We start from the raw sequence: 17,850 nt of genomic DNA, 5'->3' as shown, positions 1-17,850 counted from the left end.
TTCTCTTCATAGTGTGAATTTCTCCAGCAGTGTTTATAAGCCTAGATAAAATCTTACAGGTGGTAGATGATTGGCTTAATGTAGGGTTAGATTTTGTTAGACAATTGTTTTATTGTGGGGGTGTGGGGAATGGGGTCTCACTGTGTCACCCAGGCTGGAATGCAGTGGTGCAATCTTGGCTCACCACAGCCTCCGCCTCCCTGGTCCAAGCCATTCTCCTGCCTCAGCCTCCCAAGTAGCTGGGATTATAGATGTGCACTACCACACCCAGCTAATTTTTGTATTTTTAGTAGGGATGGGGGTTTTTCCATGTTGTCCAGTCTAGTCTCATACTCCTGGGCTCAATCGATCTGCCCACCTCAACCTCCCAAAGTGCTGGGATTACAGGCGTAAGCCAATGTGCCCGATCTCGCTAGACAATTGCAATAGAAGGACTGAAAAACAAAGAGGTTGAAAATATTGACAAGAATGTTGTTGAAATGATGGGTAAGGAAGAAAGGGAAGATGGGAGGGATGCTGATAGGGAAAACAGATGAAAAGTAGAAACTGGAGACCCAAAATTTGTTTAGGAGAGGATAAGAGAGTGTGATAACTACAAGGACAAGAGGTTCCAGTCAGGATAGCTCAATGTGGAATAATGCCAAAAGCTAGTATTTGAGGTTCACAAAATTTTACAGGATTTCAGAGTCTGAAGATTTTTTGAGAATAAGCAAAGCCTTTACACATGGAGAAAGTGACATCTAAACTGGACCATAAATAATTGGTAAATTGAAATAGAATAGATGAAAATAGAATGGCAAATTATGACTGAAAGTAAATAATACTATTTTAGTCTAAGCAGGTAAATTGGACACCAGTTATGAAAGCCCCTCAAAGTCATAATAGAAATAATAATAATGGCAATAATAATGGTCACTGATTTTTGTGTACTGTACTCCAGGAAAACTAGGCATTTTACACATTAGATCAATTTCTTCCTGTCATCTCCACTTGAATTACTCAAAGGAACAAAATTTCAACATAGCCAAAAGTGAACTTTTTTTTTTTAATTGTCAGACTTGGTTTAAAAAAGACAACAAAGGCCGGGCGCGGTGGCTCAAGCCTGTAATCCCAGCACTTTGGGAGGCCGAGACGGGCGGATCACGAGGTCAGGAGATCGAGACCATCCTGGCTAACACGGTGAAACCCCGTCTCTACTAAAAAGTACAAAAAACTAGCCGGGCGAGGTGGCGAGCGCCTGTAGTCCCAGCTACTCGGGAGGCTGAGCCAGGAGAATGGCGTAAACCCGGGAGGCGGAGCTTGCAGTGAGCAGAGATCCGGCCACCGCACTCCAGCCTGGGTGTCAGAGCGAGACTCCGTCTCAAAAAAAATAAACAATAAAAAAATAAAAAAAATAAAAAATAAATAAAAAAGACAACAAAATCCAATAACATTCTGCTTATAGCAGATACATCTAAAAATATACAGAAAAATGGCAAGTAAAGAGTGCAAAAATACATCATTTTAAAACATTTTTTATTATACTTTAAGTTCTGGGATACATGTGCAGAACGTGCAGGTTTGTTACATAGGTATACACATGCCACGGTGGTTTGCTGTCCCCATCAACCCATCATCTACATTAGGTATTTCTCCTAATGCTATCCTTCTCCTACCCCCGGACCCCCTGACAAGCCTCAGTGTGTGATGTTCCCCTCCCTGTGTCCATGTGTTCTCATTGTTCAACTCCTACTTATGAGTGAGAACATGCGGTGTTTGGTTTTCTGTCTTTGTGCTAGTTTGCTCAGAATGATGGTTTCCAGCTTCATCCATTTCCCTGCAAAGGACATGAACTCATCCTTTTTATGGCTGCATAGTATTCCATGGTGTATATGTGCCACATTTACTTTATCCGGTCTATCACTGATGGGCATTTGGGATGGTTCCAAGTCTTTGCTATTGTGAACAGTACCACAATAAACATACATGTGCATGTGTCCAAAAGTAAATTATTGATCTTCCTCCCATATCCCAAGCCTGGTTTTCTTACAGAGTTAATTTCAGGGAATAATGTACTATTCATTCACTTAGGCAAGCCAAAAATGTAGCAGCAATTCTTGACACCTCCCTTTTCCTAACACCCTATATCCCATTTCCCATTAAGTACTATTAATTTTACCTTTTAAGTACCTTTCTTCATCTTATCTTTCTGTACACCTACTTCAACCAAACTCATCAGTTGATCTACTCCAGTGGCCTCTTGATTGGTATATTTGATATTACTCTTCCCTACTAATGGATTCTCTTCACTGCAACCTGGGAGATCTTTTTAAAACACAAGTCAGATCATATCATTCCCTTTATTTAGAACCTAAGAGATCTCCATTAATATCTTCCTTTCATTGTTAGGATGAAGACCAAAATTCTGAACACGGCCTGCAAGGTTGATGTTTAATCTCCCTCTTATACACCACTACTGTGACTTTCTTTGAGTCCTTCTACTTGAAGATGTCCTTCCCAGCACGGAGACTGTTTCTTTTTTCTTTTCTTCTTCTTTTTTTTTTTTTTTTGACAGAGTCTTGCTCTGTGGTCCAGGCTCTAGTGCAGTGGTACAATATTGGCTCACAGAAACCTCCGCCTCCTGGGTTCAAACAATTATCCTGTCCCAGCCTCCCAAGTAGCTGGGATTACAGGCGCCTGACACTATACCCGGCTAATTTTTTTGTATTTTTCGTAGAGACAAGGTTTCACCATGTTGGCCAGGCTGGTCTCGAAATCCTGACCTCAGGTGATCTACCCGCCTCGGCCTCCCAAAGTGCTGGGATTACAGGCGTGAGCTACCGCGCCAGGCCTGCTTCTTTTCTGAAATCATTTCCCTCAGCCCCCGTCATGTGTGAATTCCTCCTCTACCTTCACGTCTCTGATGAATTGTTTTGCGTTAGGAACACTTTCCCTAGCTCTCATGACTGGCAACACCCTCCTTGCAAGAACCCTCAAGGGCAGATATTTTGTCCCCATTTCACAGATAAGAAAACTGCTGTTTGCTTGAGGCCAGGCATTCGAGGCTGTGGTGAGCTGTGATTGTGCCACTGAACTCCAGCCTGGGTGACAGAGTGTGATCCTGACTCTAAAAAAAGAAAAAGAAGGCATGCTCAGAGAAGATCAGTAATAGCCCCATGGTTACATGATAGAGTTGAGGCTATAGTATCTGATCCTAAATCCTGTGCTCTTGCCATTACCTCATATTTGCTTCAGCTACATCCCTGAACAGTATTCAATAATAATGTTATATTAATGAACACGTCCAGTTTAACCTTCTTTTGTAAGAAAGTTCAGATTCCTGGGAAGGTAGAGAGAACAAGACTCCATTACTAAAAAGTAACCTTTTCTTTTCTTTCTTTTTTTTTTTTTTGAGATGGAGTCTCGCTCTGTCGCCCAGACTGGAGTGAAGTGGTGCTATCTCAGCTCACTGCAATCTCCATCTCCTGGATTCAAGCAATTTTCCTGCCTCCGCCTCCTGAGTAGCTGGGACTGCAGGCGTGTGCTACCATGCTTGGCTAATTTTTTGTATTTTTAGTAGAGACGGGGTTTCACTGTGTTAGCCAGGATGGTCTCGATCTCCTGACCTCGTGATCTGCCCGCCTCGGCCTCCCAAATTGCTGGGATTACAGGTATGAGCCACCACACCTGGCCTTAAAAGTAACCTTTTCTTATGTACCTAAGGGGTCTCCTTCACCTACTCCAGCAACCCCTATCCTGCCTACATAAGTAATTAAAGTAGGACTGCAGCAGAGATATTTATCTGTCACCAAATATTCATGTGGTCTGACACTTCCCAGCTCCCACCGATGAGCAGGGCCATGTAACTAGTTCTAACCAATGGCTATTAAGTGGAAGTGATGTATGTCACTTCTGGGCTCAAGCATTTAAGTGCAGCCTTCCAGCTCTCCCTTCCTCTGCTGTGGCAACTTGGAAGTCACATGTTCCAGATGACATAATTAAAAAATGATAAATGCTTAGATCCCTGACTCACCACTTGGATGGGAGCTGCCCTGGAAAGAGGCCACACTCCAGCAGATTTTGTTGGGGAGAAAAAAATGGCTCTATGTGTGTTACCCACTCTGAGTTCAGAATCTGCTTGTTAGAGCAGTATACCTTAGCCTATTTTCACTACTACAGGCTCTGTAACTAGAGAGCTCTCTGGCCATTCAAAATCCACACTCGGTTTGTTTTCTGAATCAGTAGAAACTGTATTCCATTAGCCATAGTCCTGCCCTTGGTGTCAGAAGCTGCCATTTGACGTATTATTGTTTAACATTAATTATGTTCCCAGATTTCTTCTCTTACCTTTGTTCTGTTACATGACTTTAGGCAGTCACCTAATGGGTTTTCCCAGGCTGGAATGCAATGGCACAATCTCAGCCCACTGCAACATCCACCTCTTGATTTCAAGGGATTCTCCTGCCTCAGCCTCCCAAGTAGCTGGGATTACAGGCGTGCACCACCATGCCCAGTTAATTTTTTGTATTTGACAGAGATGGGGTTTTACCATGTTGGTCAGGCTGGTCTCAAACTACTGACCTCAAGTGACTCACCTGCCTTGGCCTCTGAAAGTGCTGAGATTACAGGTGTGAGCCACCACACCCGGTGACTTCGACATTTATTTCTGGGTAAGTCTCACCCTCCCTGTCCTTACTGCAGTTCTTTCTGGTGAACACTAGAGTAGGTCAGCCAGGTTCTTTGCTCCTCGCTGTACATTCTCCATCCTTTTCCACCCTGCTTCCTTCCACAGGAGGTGAACCTATGTGGATTTCACAAACCGATTCTCCTGCCTTATGGTGTTCTGTTGGGTTTGGCCAGTAGGAGCCTTACCAGGAGACAAGAGGGAAGGAGAAAAGCAAGGTGAGAATATTTCGTTCATTTCTCCTCTTCCTTTAGGGAAAGGAAAAGTATGGAGGCCGGGCACGGTGGCTCACACCTGGAATCCCAGCACTTTGCGAGGCAGAGGCAGGAGGATCACTTGACACCAGGAGTTCAAGACCAGCCTGCGCAACATGGCGAAATGCTGTCTCCACAAGAAATATAAAAAATTGGCCATGTGTGGCATTTTTATATGCCAATATAAAAAACTGGCATGTACCTGCAGTCCCAGCTATCCAGGAGCCTGAGGTGGGAGAATCACTTGAGCCCAGGAGGTTGAGGCTTCAGTGAGGTGTGACTGCACCACTGTACTTTAGCCTTGGTGACAGGGCAAGACCTTGTCTCAAAAAAAAAAAAAAAAAAAAAAAAAAGAACCAGGATAAATTTTAGACTACCTTATGAGATAAAGAAATAAAGGAGTAAAGATCACATCACTTGGCTAAGGTCACATACCTAATTACAAGACAAGCAAAAATTAATCTATGGTTTGTTCACTAATTTTTTTTTTTGTATAACAAACATTTATTTCACCAGCACAACTGAGATAACAAAAGGCCAATTAATTTGGCCAAGTTTATACTAATGGTTAGAGCCACAGTGAGAGCTGAACAAACAAACAGCAATGACAACGAAAACAACCACAAAACAAAGCAATGACAACAAAAACAACCACAAAACAAAACAACCTGTTCAGCTGTCTTGCCCCTCATCCCGCTACCCGTGGTGCAGCATAGCCCTCAGAATCCCCAGCTTGGATTTTAATCAGCTCCTTGTCTAGTCTCCTTTGGAAAACCCACCCACATCATCTGTGGGGTTTGTGATATTACATTTGGTGCTTAGATCTCAGTTTTTGGCTGATATGCAAAAATGAAAAAGAGCAAGGAATTCCCCCAGAGACTCCACAGCTGTGCATCTGGAAAGAACACAAATCTCTTTCAACCAAGATCTAGCAAACAAACAAAACAAACAAACAAACAAAAAACAAGCCTGCAAAGTAATTTATGCTCCAAGATTTCCCTTAGGATCCCCATTTTCTGAAAGTCTCAGATGATGTGTTTGTGTGTGTGTGTGCTAGCTTCATTCTCCTCGGTCAAACTATCCATGCCTGGGAGTGCAGAAGTCCTGCTGTTTGGGGAATTGTCTCTGCCAGGGAGGGCAACATCTCAGTATATCCTCATTTAACTGTGAAGGCAGCTGTAAGCCCTTTAAATTCATAAGTGAAATTAAATGACAGAATTCTGTAGGTGGGTTTGATGCCGTCCAAAGATTCCCCAAGTGAAGAGCTAATCCATGAGTTAAAAAGTAGCAAATCTAAATATTCCATCCAGGATGCAGACTTAACCAAATAATTAAATAAAACAAAACCTGTTGATAATCAAGCCTGGATCAACATGGGACACAACATAGTGCACAGTTGAAATAATTTTCCAGTAATTCATGTTTGAAACAATGTCTTAGAGGATAAAAAGACAATTTTTTTAAGGTTTTAAATCTATAGTCAATAATAAAAATGTGCTCTGCTTTAGGAAGGGAAGTTGGTATATTTTTCATGGTTCTGGCTGGAAGTCAAAAATCCTGTGTCTGTTCCCAGTGCTATCATTGCCTGTTGGTGTTTTAGGGTCACTTATTCTCTTGTGCCTCAGTTTCTCTATTATTCTCTATTATTGAAACAATGTATAATCTATGTATGCGCTGCTTTTAGCATACACATACCAATTTATTTACATAATGGGGAGTCTGGGAATATTATTATTCAATTCGAGTTACAAAAATGTAATTTGTATTTCAGGAACACAATTATGGAGGCAAATGAAGTATACCATCCCATTGTTGGCAGAGATATTTAAAATTGTTTGGGGGAAAAACTATTTGGAATTCAAAACACTTTCTCCGTATGAAAACAATGGAAAATGGAGCTTTATGTTAACTTTTATATGAGCAGATCTATATTACTCGAGCACATGTCATAAATCCTTTGAAAATACAGTGACATCCTGCACAATTTTTAAAAAGTTGAAGTTTGCCTTATTTCTGACAGATGCCTGCTCCTGTCCTATGGTTTGTAAAGGAGTCACCAGATATTATCATTTGAACTTCTGAAATTTACATTTAGTATCAATGACTGAGAATCAACTCTTCCAAATAAAACACACACACACACACACACACACACACAATTCTACTGTTTTCCTCTTCTTTGAGAGAGGAAATGTGAAGCTCCTCATATATTACAAGCCATATAAACCTCTGCCTTTTCACTGAGGTCCAGCAACCCTTAAATGTTTTTCCCTTTTCATGCTGTTTCTTTGCATGTCAATACTTAGGGGGTGAATCCAAGGTTCTCAAACCCACATCAATTGTTGAAGTCAGATTCCTCCCCATCCCTACATCCCCTCTTTCCCAACCCCAGCCTTGTTTCTAAATATTGGAAGGATCTGCTGGGCACGGTGGCTCACGCCTGTAATCCCAGCACTTTGGGAGGCTGAGGTGGGCTGATCATCTGAGGTCAGGAATTCGAGACCAGTCTGACCAACATGAAGAAACCCTGTCTCTACTAAAAATACAAAATTAGCTGGGCATGGTGGCAGGTGCCTGTAATCCCAGCTACTTGGGAGGCTGAGGCAGGAGAATCACTTGAACTTGGGAGGTGGCGGCTGCGGTGAGCCGAGATCACGCATTGCACTCCAGCCTGGGCAACAAGAGCGAAACTCTGTCTCAAAATAAAATTGTATATATATATGAAGGATCCTTATCTTCAAAGTGAAAGTAATCCTCACTTCAAAGTGAAAAATGAAGGTTTCTCTGGTGGTACAATTTGCATTTTCTTAACCAGATTAAGTATTTCCAGCCGGGCGCAGTGGCTCAAGCCTGTAATCGGAGCTACTCCAGAGGCAGAGGCGGGTGGATCGCTTGAGGCCAGGAGTTCAAGACCAGCCTGAGCAACATAGCAAGACCTCCACAAACATCTCCCTATTCCCCCACTTACTACCCCCAGCTCCATCTCTGAAAAAATTAAAAACTTAGCTGGGAGTAGTGGGATGGTCCTGTAGCCCCAGTTACTCAGGAGGCTGAGTGGGGAAGATTGCTTGAGCTCAGGAGTTTGAGGCTACAGTGAGCTATGATTGCACCACTGCACTCCAGCCTGGGTGACAGACCCTATCTCTAAAATTTATTTTTTCAATAAGAAATTAAATCACAGAATTCTGTAGGTGGGTTTGATGCTGTCCAAAGATTCCCCAAGTGCAGAGTTAATCCATGAGTTAAAAAGTAGCAAACTTAATACTCCATCTAGGATGGAGACTTAACCAAATAATAAAACAAAACAAAACCTGTTGATAATCAGGCCTGGATCAATATCGGACACAACAAAGTGCACAGTTGAAATAATTTTAACTCATTCTTTTTTAACTGCAAAATATTTGACCAAACACCTTAATTAAAAAGACATAAACATGGCCAGTAAGCATATGAAAAGATGCTAAACATCATCAGTTACTAGGGAAATTTTACAAAAAAAAAAGAAAAATTTTTTGAGATGGAGTCTTGCTCTGTTGCCCAGGCTGGAGTGCAGTGGTGCAATCTTGGCTCACTGCAACCTCTGCCTCCCGGGTTCAAGCAATTCTCCTGCCTCAACCTCCCAAGTAGCTGGGATTATAGACACCCCCCACCCCCACCACGCCCAGCTAATTTTTTTGGTATTTTTAGTAGACACAGGGTTTCACTATGTTGGCCAGGCTGATCTGAAACACCTGACCACAGGTGATGCATCCGCCTCAGCCTCCCTCCCAAAGCGCTGGGATTACGGGCGTGAGCCACTGCACCCAACCTACTTCAGTTTTTCAACACAGGCTGACTCCTGTTAGCTTTGCGTGTGTCTTTAATTAAAGAGATGGAGATAGAAGGCAAGCAACAGATTTCTTTGGATGTAAAATCATCTTGCCTTCAATTAATCTGTGAGATTTATTGTGAGACTTCTTTATTTGTTACTTTTCTTTGATTCAATTCTTTCCTGCCCCATAATCTTGAATGTCAGGTGCTCTAGTTGGAGTTCTCCATAGAGTTTACTGTGATGAACATCTTGATTAGATGTGAAATCAAATGTTATTTTACCTTTTTCATGTAGTAGAACATCTAGATAAGGTCTACAAAAGCCCCATATTAATGAGTGACTCATCTGGTGTGGTAGACATAATAATGTCCCTTCCCACCCAAGATACCCACTTCCTAATTCTCTGAACTTGAAAACGTTAATTTGTATAACAAAAAAAAGGCTTTGTAAATGTGATTAAAGAACTATCTTATAACACGGAGATTATCTTGCAGGCCCTAAGCATTATGGTAAGTGTCTTTACAAGAGGAAGGCAAAGGCAAATGTGGGGGACAGGAAATCTCTTCCTTACCCATCACTAGGATCATGGCTGAGGCCCCATCAAAAGATAGATTGACAGAGGAAAGCATACACATTTACTCAATACGTTTTATGTGACATGGGAGCCCTCATAAGGAAATGAAGGCCCTGGCTGGGCGCGGTGACTCACGCCTGTAATCCCAGCACTTTGGGAGGCCAAGGCAGGCGGATCACCTAGGCCAGAAGTTCAAGACCAGCCTGGCCAACATGGAGAAATCCCGTCACTACTAAAAATTCAAACTTAGCCAGGCATGGTGGCGCATGCCTGTAATCCCAGCTACTCTGAAGGCTGAGGCAGGAGAGTCACTTGAACTCAGGAGGTGGAGGTTGTGGTGAGCCAAGATCGTGCCATTACACTCCAGCCTGAGCAACAAGAGCGAAACTCCATCTCAAAAACAACAACAACAACAACAACAACAACAACAACAGAAATAAAGGCCCAATGGAAGAGGGAAACCCATGTATTTTTGTGCTTAGGTTTAATAAAGAGTGGACAGTCATGCAGAAGTATGATTGGATAAAAGGGGTCTGATCTGATCGAATGGTAATAAACTGAGGGGAACTCAGCGAGGCCTGTTTGTTCAGTTTCTTCTTGGCATCTCTGTCTTAGCTCTTTTCCTTCAGGTATAGGGAGGGCATCTCTTTAGTAAGAATCTTATGACATGCTTCAGGGGAAGATCAGAAAATTCTTCCTAGGTTTTATGATTTGCATTATGGAGGAAGGGTGGTGAAAGGTGAAGTGACCTTCCTGGTTCTGCTATTTTCTCAAATGCCAAGGTGCTATATTTTGGGGTGGCGTGCCCTGAACCCCATCAAAGATTTGACTACAGAAGATGAGAAAGTGGGTCAGGCACGGTGGCTCACACCTGTAATCCCAGCACTTTGGGAGGCCAAGGCAGACAGATCACAAGGTCAGGAGTTTGAGACCAGCCTGGCCAATATGACGAAACCCCGTCTCTACTAATAAAAACACAAAAATTAGCTGGGCGTGGTGGTGCATGCCTGTAGTCCCAGCTACTTGGGAGGCTGAGGCAGGAGAATCACTTAAACCCGGTAGGCGGAGGTTGCAGTGAGCTGAGATCGGGCCACTGCACTCCAGCCTGGGCAACAGAGCGAGACTCTGTCTCAAAAAAAAAAAAATAGAAGAAGAAGATGATTGAGAAGGTGATGTGATGATGGAAGCATACTTTGAAGATGAAGCAGGATGTCACAAACCAAGGAATACAGAGGACCACTAGAAACTAGAAAAGGCAAGGAAATGAATTATCCCTTCAGAGCCTCCAGAAGAAGCCAGTCCTGCCAACACTTTGACTTTAGCCTCGGCAACTAATTTTTGGACTTCTGACCTCCAAAACTGTAAGAATAAATCGCGTTGTTTTAAGCCACTAGGTTTATGGTAATTTATTACAGCAGCAACAGAAAATGCACACATCTAACAAAGCATTTGAATTGGCATCTATCCAAATAATTTTTAACTTTTATTTATTTAATTAATTTATTTATTTTGAGACAGAATTTCACTCTGTCGCCCAGGCTGGAATGCAGTGGCACAACCTCGGCTCACTGCAGCCTCCACCTCCTGGATTCAAATGATTCTCCTGCCTCTCAACCTCTGGAGTAGCGGGGACTACTGGCGCAGCCACCACACCTGGCTAATTTTTGTATTTTTTGATATAGACGGGATTTCGCCATGTTGGCCCAGCAGGTCTCAAACTCCTGTCCTCAAGTGATCCGCCCATCTCGGCCTCCCAAAGTGCTGGGATTACAGGCGTGAGCCACCATGCCTGGTCTTAACTCATATATATACACATACACACAGACACACACACACACACGTATATAAAAATATATATATTTTACCTGTCATCTTTTATTTGGAGGTTACTTCCCATTAGGATATGAAAGGATTCAGCAACGATCGAGATTGTGTTCCTCATGGAGGGGCTTGGGCCAAGAAGGTCATGGTGGGGAGTGCAGAGCTTGTCCTCTTCTTCAGTGGTACTTGCGTAGCCGCTGGTGCTTGAGCTCCTTGTAGGAAAGGCAGTAAAGAGCACGTAGCCTGCCAGCACCATGGTCAGCCCCGCGATGCTCCCCTTCTTCACGTTGATGTACTTCTTGTAGCACCGGTAGTAACCTCTTTGAATCGCTCCGGCAATGCACTAGGGGTAAAGTCCTGCATCAAGGTCCAACTTGGCAGCTCCCCTAGTTTGACCTCTAGATGTTTCTTGTCCTTCGCTGGTACGACTGACGCCATCTTGGAGTCCTGGTGTCAGCTTTGCCTAATTTAGATTCTTACCGGACTGTATCCACAAGGACCAATCATTTAAAAAGTGAAACAGACATTGGGCTATACAGTCTTTTAAGTCTTGGCTTTAGTATGAATATGAGCTATATATAAAATTTAGAAATTCAGAAATCTCAAGTATGTTTATTTTAGAATGATAGTTTAATGACTTTGAGATTGTTTTAGAAGCCGTATCAACATCATGTGTAAAAAAGAGAGAACAATAATATTTTCTAAATCCTAGATTTTAGTATTATTTGACTCAAGGAACAAACTAGTAGTGAGTGTCAAGTGTCTCATTTTTATCTTTTATACCAGAGAGTGCTCAGTGTACTAAAAATAATGCCTGCTGTCTGGAGGGGCATGTAATCAGTTCTGGGATTCTTTTTTTTAATTTATTTTTATTTTTATTTATTTATTTTTGAGATGGAGTCTTGCTCTGTCCCCAGGCCGGAATGCAGTGGTGCAATCTCAGCTCACCGCAAGCTCCAGCTCCCAGGTTCAAGTGATTCTCTTGCCTCAGCCTCCAGAGTAACTGGGATTACAGGCACACACCACCACGCCCGGCTAATTTTTGTATTTTTGGTAGAGACGAGGTTTCACCATGTTGGCCAGGATGGTCTCGATCTCTTGATCTCGTGATCCACCCGCCTTGGCCTCCCAAAGTGCTGAGATTACAGGTGTGAGCCACTGCACCCGGCCTTGGGATTGTTATTTTTAGTGAGATGCTCTGAAAAAATTACAACCTGTAAATTTCATTTGGCAGCTTCGAGGATTATAAATAATTCAGTAGGCTCTTAGATATCTGAGTTTCTGTCTAACTCTGGCTAGCACATTACAAAATGTGTCAAGAAGAATGTTAATGTTGCATGTGAAAGAGAGAGCCCAGGAATCTGATCTTGAGAACTTGAACATAATGTTGATGTATGTGCTATAGGCTTATAGGCTCCCTGCAGCAACCTTCTATTAGATCAATGCAAAAAGAAAAGGTCTATCATTTCCTACTCCATTTCCATGCCCATAAAAGTTTTGTTTGCCCCTTTGAAATCTGCAATGAATCTAGAGCAGTAGCATCAATACTTTCCTGACACTGGATAGATACTATTCACAGCATCCCCCCTGCTCATCGTCACCGGCATCACTATCCTCATTACCACCATCCCCATCACTAGCATCTGTAGCACACTTAGTCTACAAAGAGCTTTCATTTGCCTGACCTTCTTAGAACAAGATAATTATCAACTTTTGGTGATGGACAGAGTGTTTGGACACTTCATCTTGCAATGATTTTGTGGGGGTAAATAGGGCAGCATTATTATACTCCTTTGCACAACTCCCAACAACACAGTGTTTGCTGCATAAGGAATGCTTGATAAATATAAAATTGATTAATGTAAATAGGAAACTAAAACTCAAGAGAAGTTCTGTTGTTTTCTCAGTATCAGGAAAAAAGGGAATTGCAGACACTAGTACTCAGGTCTTCCAATTTATAGCATGGGAAACAAACAAAAAAGCTTGTGTAAACCCTTGGAAATGGCTCTATGTTGTCTTAGTTGAATAATAAGGGGAAGATCAAAAGATCAAAAAGGCCATTGTGATTCATCAAAAGTACTCATTCATTGGCTTTATCTCACCTGATAGGAAAAGAGAAAACAAGAAATGAAAATTGATGATACACCACTTTAAAACAAAATCAACATCATAGTATTGTCACTGAATGTTGATCATTTGTTGTGGAAAGGAGAAAGGGATTTAGCAATGTGGCTATAGGTCATTTGTACTTTCTTCGTCCATTCTTCCTCTCTGTGGGGAGTAGGAGTACATTTCCTCTCCTTTGTATAAACTAAAGACAATTTCCCTTTCTAGACTTAAGTTTTCCTTGCCCCAAGTTAATACACAGCTAACCCTGCTCAGATTGATACATATGTAAATTTACACAATTGTTTCTATTTGTAAAGGGAAAAGCGATAGTCAACAAAATGTGAGAAGTGCTCTTTTAAAAGTCCTCAATCACTCACAGCAAAGGTGTTTAAATTGCTAAGGACCAACGAAGGCATTTCTGAAGCCTGCTCTCTGTAGGAGACTCAAATCTGCAACCAGGAAGCACCTGGGTCATTGGGAGGCCTATAATTACTTGGAAAAACAGAGGATGAAATTCAGGGCATTACCTATAATGTTCACTTATTTCTACCAAAGTCTTGATTCAAATTGATTTAGCAATTCCACAGTTTCAGGTGAAAGGAAGCTAATATTTATTGTGTTGCTACTCCAACCACCCACCCAGTGAGGTAGAAATTATTTGTTCAATTTTTAAGATAAGAAAACTGAGAAATAAGTTATGGAACTTATGAAGCTATATAAAATTGAGGTTAAGAGCTGGGGCTTGAGTTTCATTGCCTTGAGTTCCAATCCTGACACAATCATTAACTAGCTGATCTTGGAAGGAAAATGGACTCTCTAAGCCTCAGTTTCTTTACCTATGAAATGCGAGTGGGAATGGGGAATAGGAGCTACTGCAAACAGTTGTTTTGAGGATTCATGTCAGACTAGAAATACTCAATTATTCTCATCAAAGTGAATAAGGTATAAATTTCAGAGATGGAATTCAAACCTCAAGCTCATCTCATTTCACCGTATTGCCCTTTAGATGATGTTCACAAAGGCCGGCATTTTTCTTGGTCAGGTGTCTAGAATTAGAACTTTAAAATGATCTTTCTGGTCAATTTAAATCTGCTGTGGAGCCAGTTGCCCACCTACGGGTAAAGCGCCTGTTATGTGTTAAATTGAAAGATGACAATGGCTGCAAGAATTTGGGAGGGAGGCCCTCAGTCCCATATAATTTCATGTTGCAGGACATGGAATGTGTACAAGAAGATACAAATAGAGTTGGACAAGAAAGACTTTACCTATCTCTGGAGGAATCGGCTTTGAGGAGACCTGCAAAGGGTGAATCTGTTACACACACACACACACACACACACACACACACACACACACAGTGGGAAACACCATGCAGTCAGGAATATGAAGATTTCCATAAAAGTGAAGGTCATACTATTCCCCAGTTCCATTTTGTCAGGAGAGCCAGTGACATGTCCAGTCCAAATCAAAGCACGCTGTGCCACGGTTTTCACCACGTGTTTTAAGAATGAGGAGGCGGGCGCGATGGCTCACGCCTGTAATCCCAGCACTTTGGGAGGCCAAGGCAGGCGGATCACGAGTTCAAAAGATCAAGACCATCCTGGCCAACATAGTGAAACCCCGTGTCTACGGGGTTGAACCTGAGAGGCAGAGCTTGCAGTGAGCTGAGATCATGCCACTGCACTCCAGCCTGGACAACAAGAGTGAAACTTCCTCTCAAGAAAGAAAAAGAAAATGTGTATTCAACCAAGATGATGAGTACCTACTTGTCATATAAATCACAACTGCTCTCAACACCCCAGGTCTCTCTCTCTCTCTCTCTCTCTCTCTCTTCTTTCTCTCTCTCTCTCCCCCTGACACACGCCCCAAGGAAGTTGATTCTTTCTGTATCCAACTACTGAATTTAGCCTTCCTTCAAAGCCCAACTTAAAATCAAACTCCTACCTGATATATTGTAGGATGTATGAGCACAAATGTTTCCTTTCTTTCTTCCAAAAAGTCATCTCAATTTTCCTCCATTGTCCTCTACTCTCTGTTCATAATCTCCCCTTTCTCTTTTTTTTTTTTTCTGATGGAGTCTCACTCTGTCCCCAGGCTGAAGTGCAGTGGCGTGATCTTGGCTCACTGCAACCTCTGCCTCCCAGGTTCAAGCTATTCTCCTGCCTCAGCCTCCCGAGTAGCTGGGACTGCAGGCGTGAGCCACCACGCCCAGCTAATTTTTGTATTTTTAGTAGAGACTGAGTTTCTCCATGTTGGTCAGGCTGGTTGCGAACTCCCGACCTTAGGTGATCCGCCTGCCTCAGCCTCTCAAAGTGCTGGGATTACAGGCGTGAGCCACCGTGCCCGCCCAATGTTTCTTTTAATATGCTTTTAATGTTTTTGAAACAAAGAAAATTGACGTTAAAGTAAGTACCATATAATGCCAAAATTAATTTTAAAGCCAGGAAATTGTTTCTATAACTATGATTTTAAAGTCTTCATTACAGCTCTGAAAAGTTGTAAGAAATACTGTATGGATCTAGTTTTTAAAATGTTGTCCAAAACAATCTCCTTGTTTCATCTGGCATCCTTTACTAAATCATATTAATTTTAAGACAGTTTTTTCAATCTGTCTCCAATTACTAAGAAATGTTGAAAATATGAATTTCAGTTTTAATTGTCAACATGCTTGACTTTATTTATTGAGTAAATCAAATCTATTTAGGTAGGCATTGTTTTTTCAGTTTTACAGATGTGAAAACTAAGAGACAGAGAGAAGAGACTATTTAAAGCAGTTGAACACTGGATAAGAGCTGGATTTGAGTTTGACAGCCCTGAGTTCCAATCCTGGTTCCATCACACGCTCGCTAAATGACTTTGGCAAAGTAGTTGACTCTGTGAATCTCTCTTAAGGCCATTCAGGCTAACTAGGATTTAGTTACCTAAGTTTTAAAAATTAACCATGTAGGCAGAGAGCCCACGCATTTGAATATTCATTAAATCATAATGGAGACATGAATTGACCAAATTCTTCTTTTCTTCAACAAATCTTTATTAAAAATGCATCATGGGTCAGGTATTATCCTAGGTAATGAAGAGACAAAGATGAAAAGGATATCTCAAGAAACGTTGAAAAAGTTTCCATAAATATTAATATCAAACCAGTGAAATAATACATAGTGTGTCAGCTTGTTGTCATTTAAATTAAATCTTGCATGGACCTCATAATTCTCGAATTTCTCTTGAGTTCCTTCATTTGGTGTTTGATTTGAAAAGCACTTGAATACTATTTCAAAATCACTATTCTAAACATGGCTTTGCTGATCTAATAGGAAACTATGTAAACGTCCTTGAAGTATGTTTATTCCAACTTGCTATTATTTTATGTAACACTCTTAAAGAGCTTAAGGTAAATCAGTATCCCTCCTGGTGAAGAGCTCTGGCTTTATATCAGACAAGCCTGGGTTCTTATTCTCACCCACTTACTGGTTGGATGGTCTTGGAAAATCTCCCTGAACTGTTTTTGCCTCAGTTCTCTCATCTGTAAATAAAGGATAATGAAAGCACCTAAATTAAAGAGTTGTTATGAGTTTATATGGGATTTGAAATGTAAAGCATTTAACTCACAAAAGCTCAATAAATTATTGACTATTGTAAGTAGACTTCAATATGTAATCTTCAATATATAATCATCAATATATAATGATGAAATCATATATAAAATCTTCAATATATAATCATCCCTTGGTATTTATGGGGGATTGGTTCTAGGAACTCCCTTGGATATCAAAATCCAAAGTTGTTATTTGGACAATGGTTATACTAAAAGCTCAGATTTCAAACTACGAAATATATTCGTGTAACAAAATTGTACTTGCTGTACCCCTTAAATTTGTACAAAAAATCAGAGGATGCTCAAGTCTCTGATACAAAATGGTACAGTGTTTGCATATAACCTATGCACATCCTTCTGTATGCTTTAATTTATCTCTAGGTTACTTATAATACCTAATACCCTGTAAATGCTATGTAAATAGTTGTTACACCGCATTGTTTAGGGAATAGTGACAAGAGAAGTCAGTATATATTCAGTGCAGACATAATGTTTTTGAATATTTTTGATCTGCAGTTGGTTGAATCCATGAATGTAGAATCCACAAATATGGAGGGCTCACTGTACTTATGTTTTGTCAAAATCAGAAACATTCTATTTATCTTTAACCCATTTGATTTGTTTTGCTTTGTTCTCAATGTTGAAGTTTTCACCACTTTGCTCTCTAGTCTCCTGCCTTCTCAGGGAGAATTGAGTTTTTTGTTCATTTATTATTGAAGGACAGAAGCTAAATAGTGTGGTCTGGAGTAGCATCACCCTGGCAAATTGTTCCTGGACTGAGTCTGTCACACTGAGATTGCAGAATCTATCTGTACAAAGATTCAATTTTTCTTTCTCTCTTTTTCTTTTTTTGTTTTTTGAGACGGAGTTTTGCTCTGTCACCCAGGCTGAAGTGCAGTGGTGTGATCTCGGCCCACGGCAACCTCCGCCTCCCAAATTCAAGCGATTCTTCTGCCTCAGCCTCCCGAGTAGCTGAGACTATAGGCGCACTCCACCACACCCAGCTAATTTTTATATTTTTAGTAG

The 17,850-nt window shown here is 41.4% G+C and overlaps 1 pseudogene; it reads right to left on the bottom strand.

Annotated features, from left to right (window-relative positions):
- Window positions 1–11,299: 11,299 nt before the first annotated feature.
- LOC126937556 (ATP synthase subunit f, mitochondrial-like) lies at window positions 11,300–11,561 on the bottom strand (annotated as a pseudogene).
- Between the last annotated feature and the right edge of the window lie 6,289 nt (window positions 11,562–17,850).

This window comes from Macaca thibetana, chromosome 15, assembly GCF_024542745.1.
Source record: "Macaca thibetana thibetana isolate TM-01 chromosome 15, ASM2454274v1, whole genome shotgun sequence".
Taxonomy (NCBI): Eukaryota; Metazoa; Chordata; class Mammalia; order Primates; family Cercopithecidae; genus Macaca; species Macaca thibetana.
The sequence above is the reverse complement of the archived record's forward strand: the minus strand, read 5'-3'. Positions and strand labels throughout refer to the sequence as shown.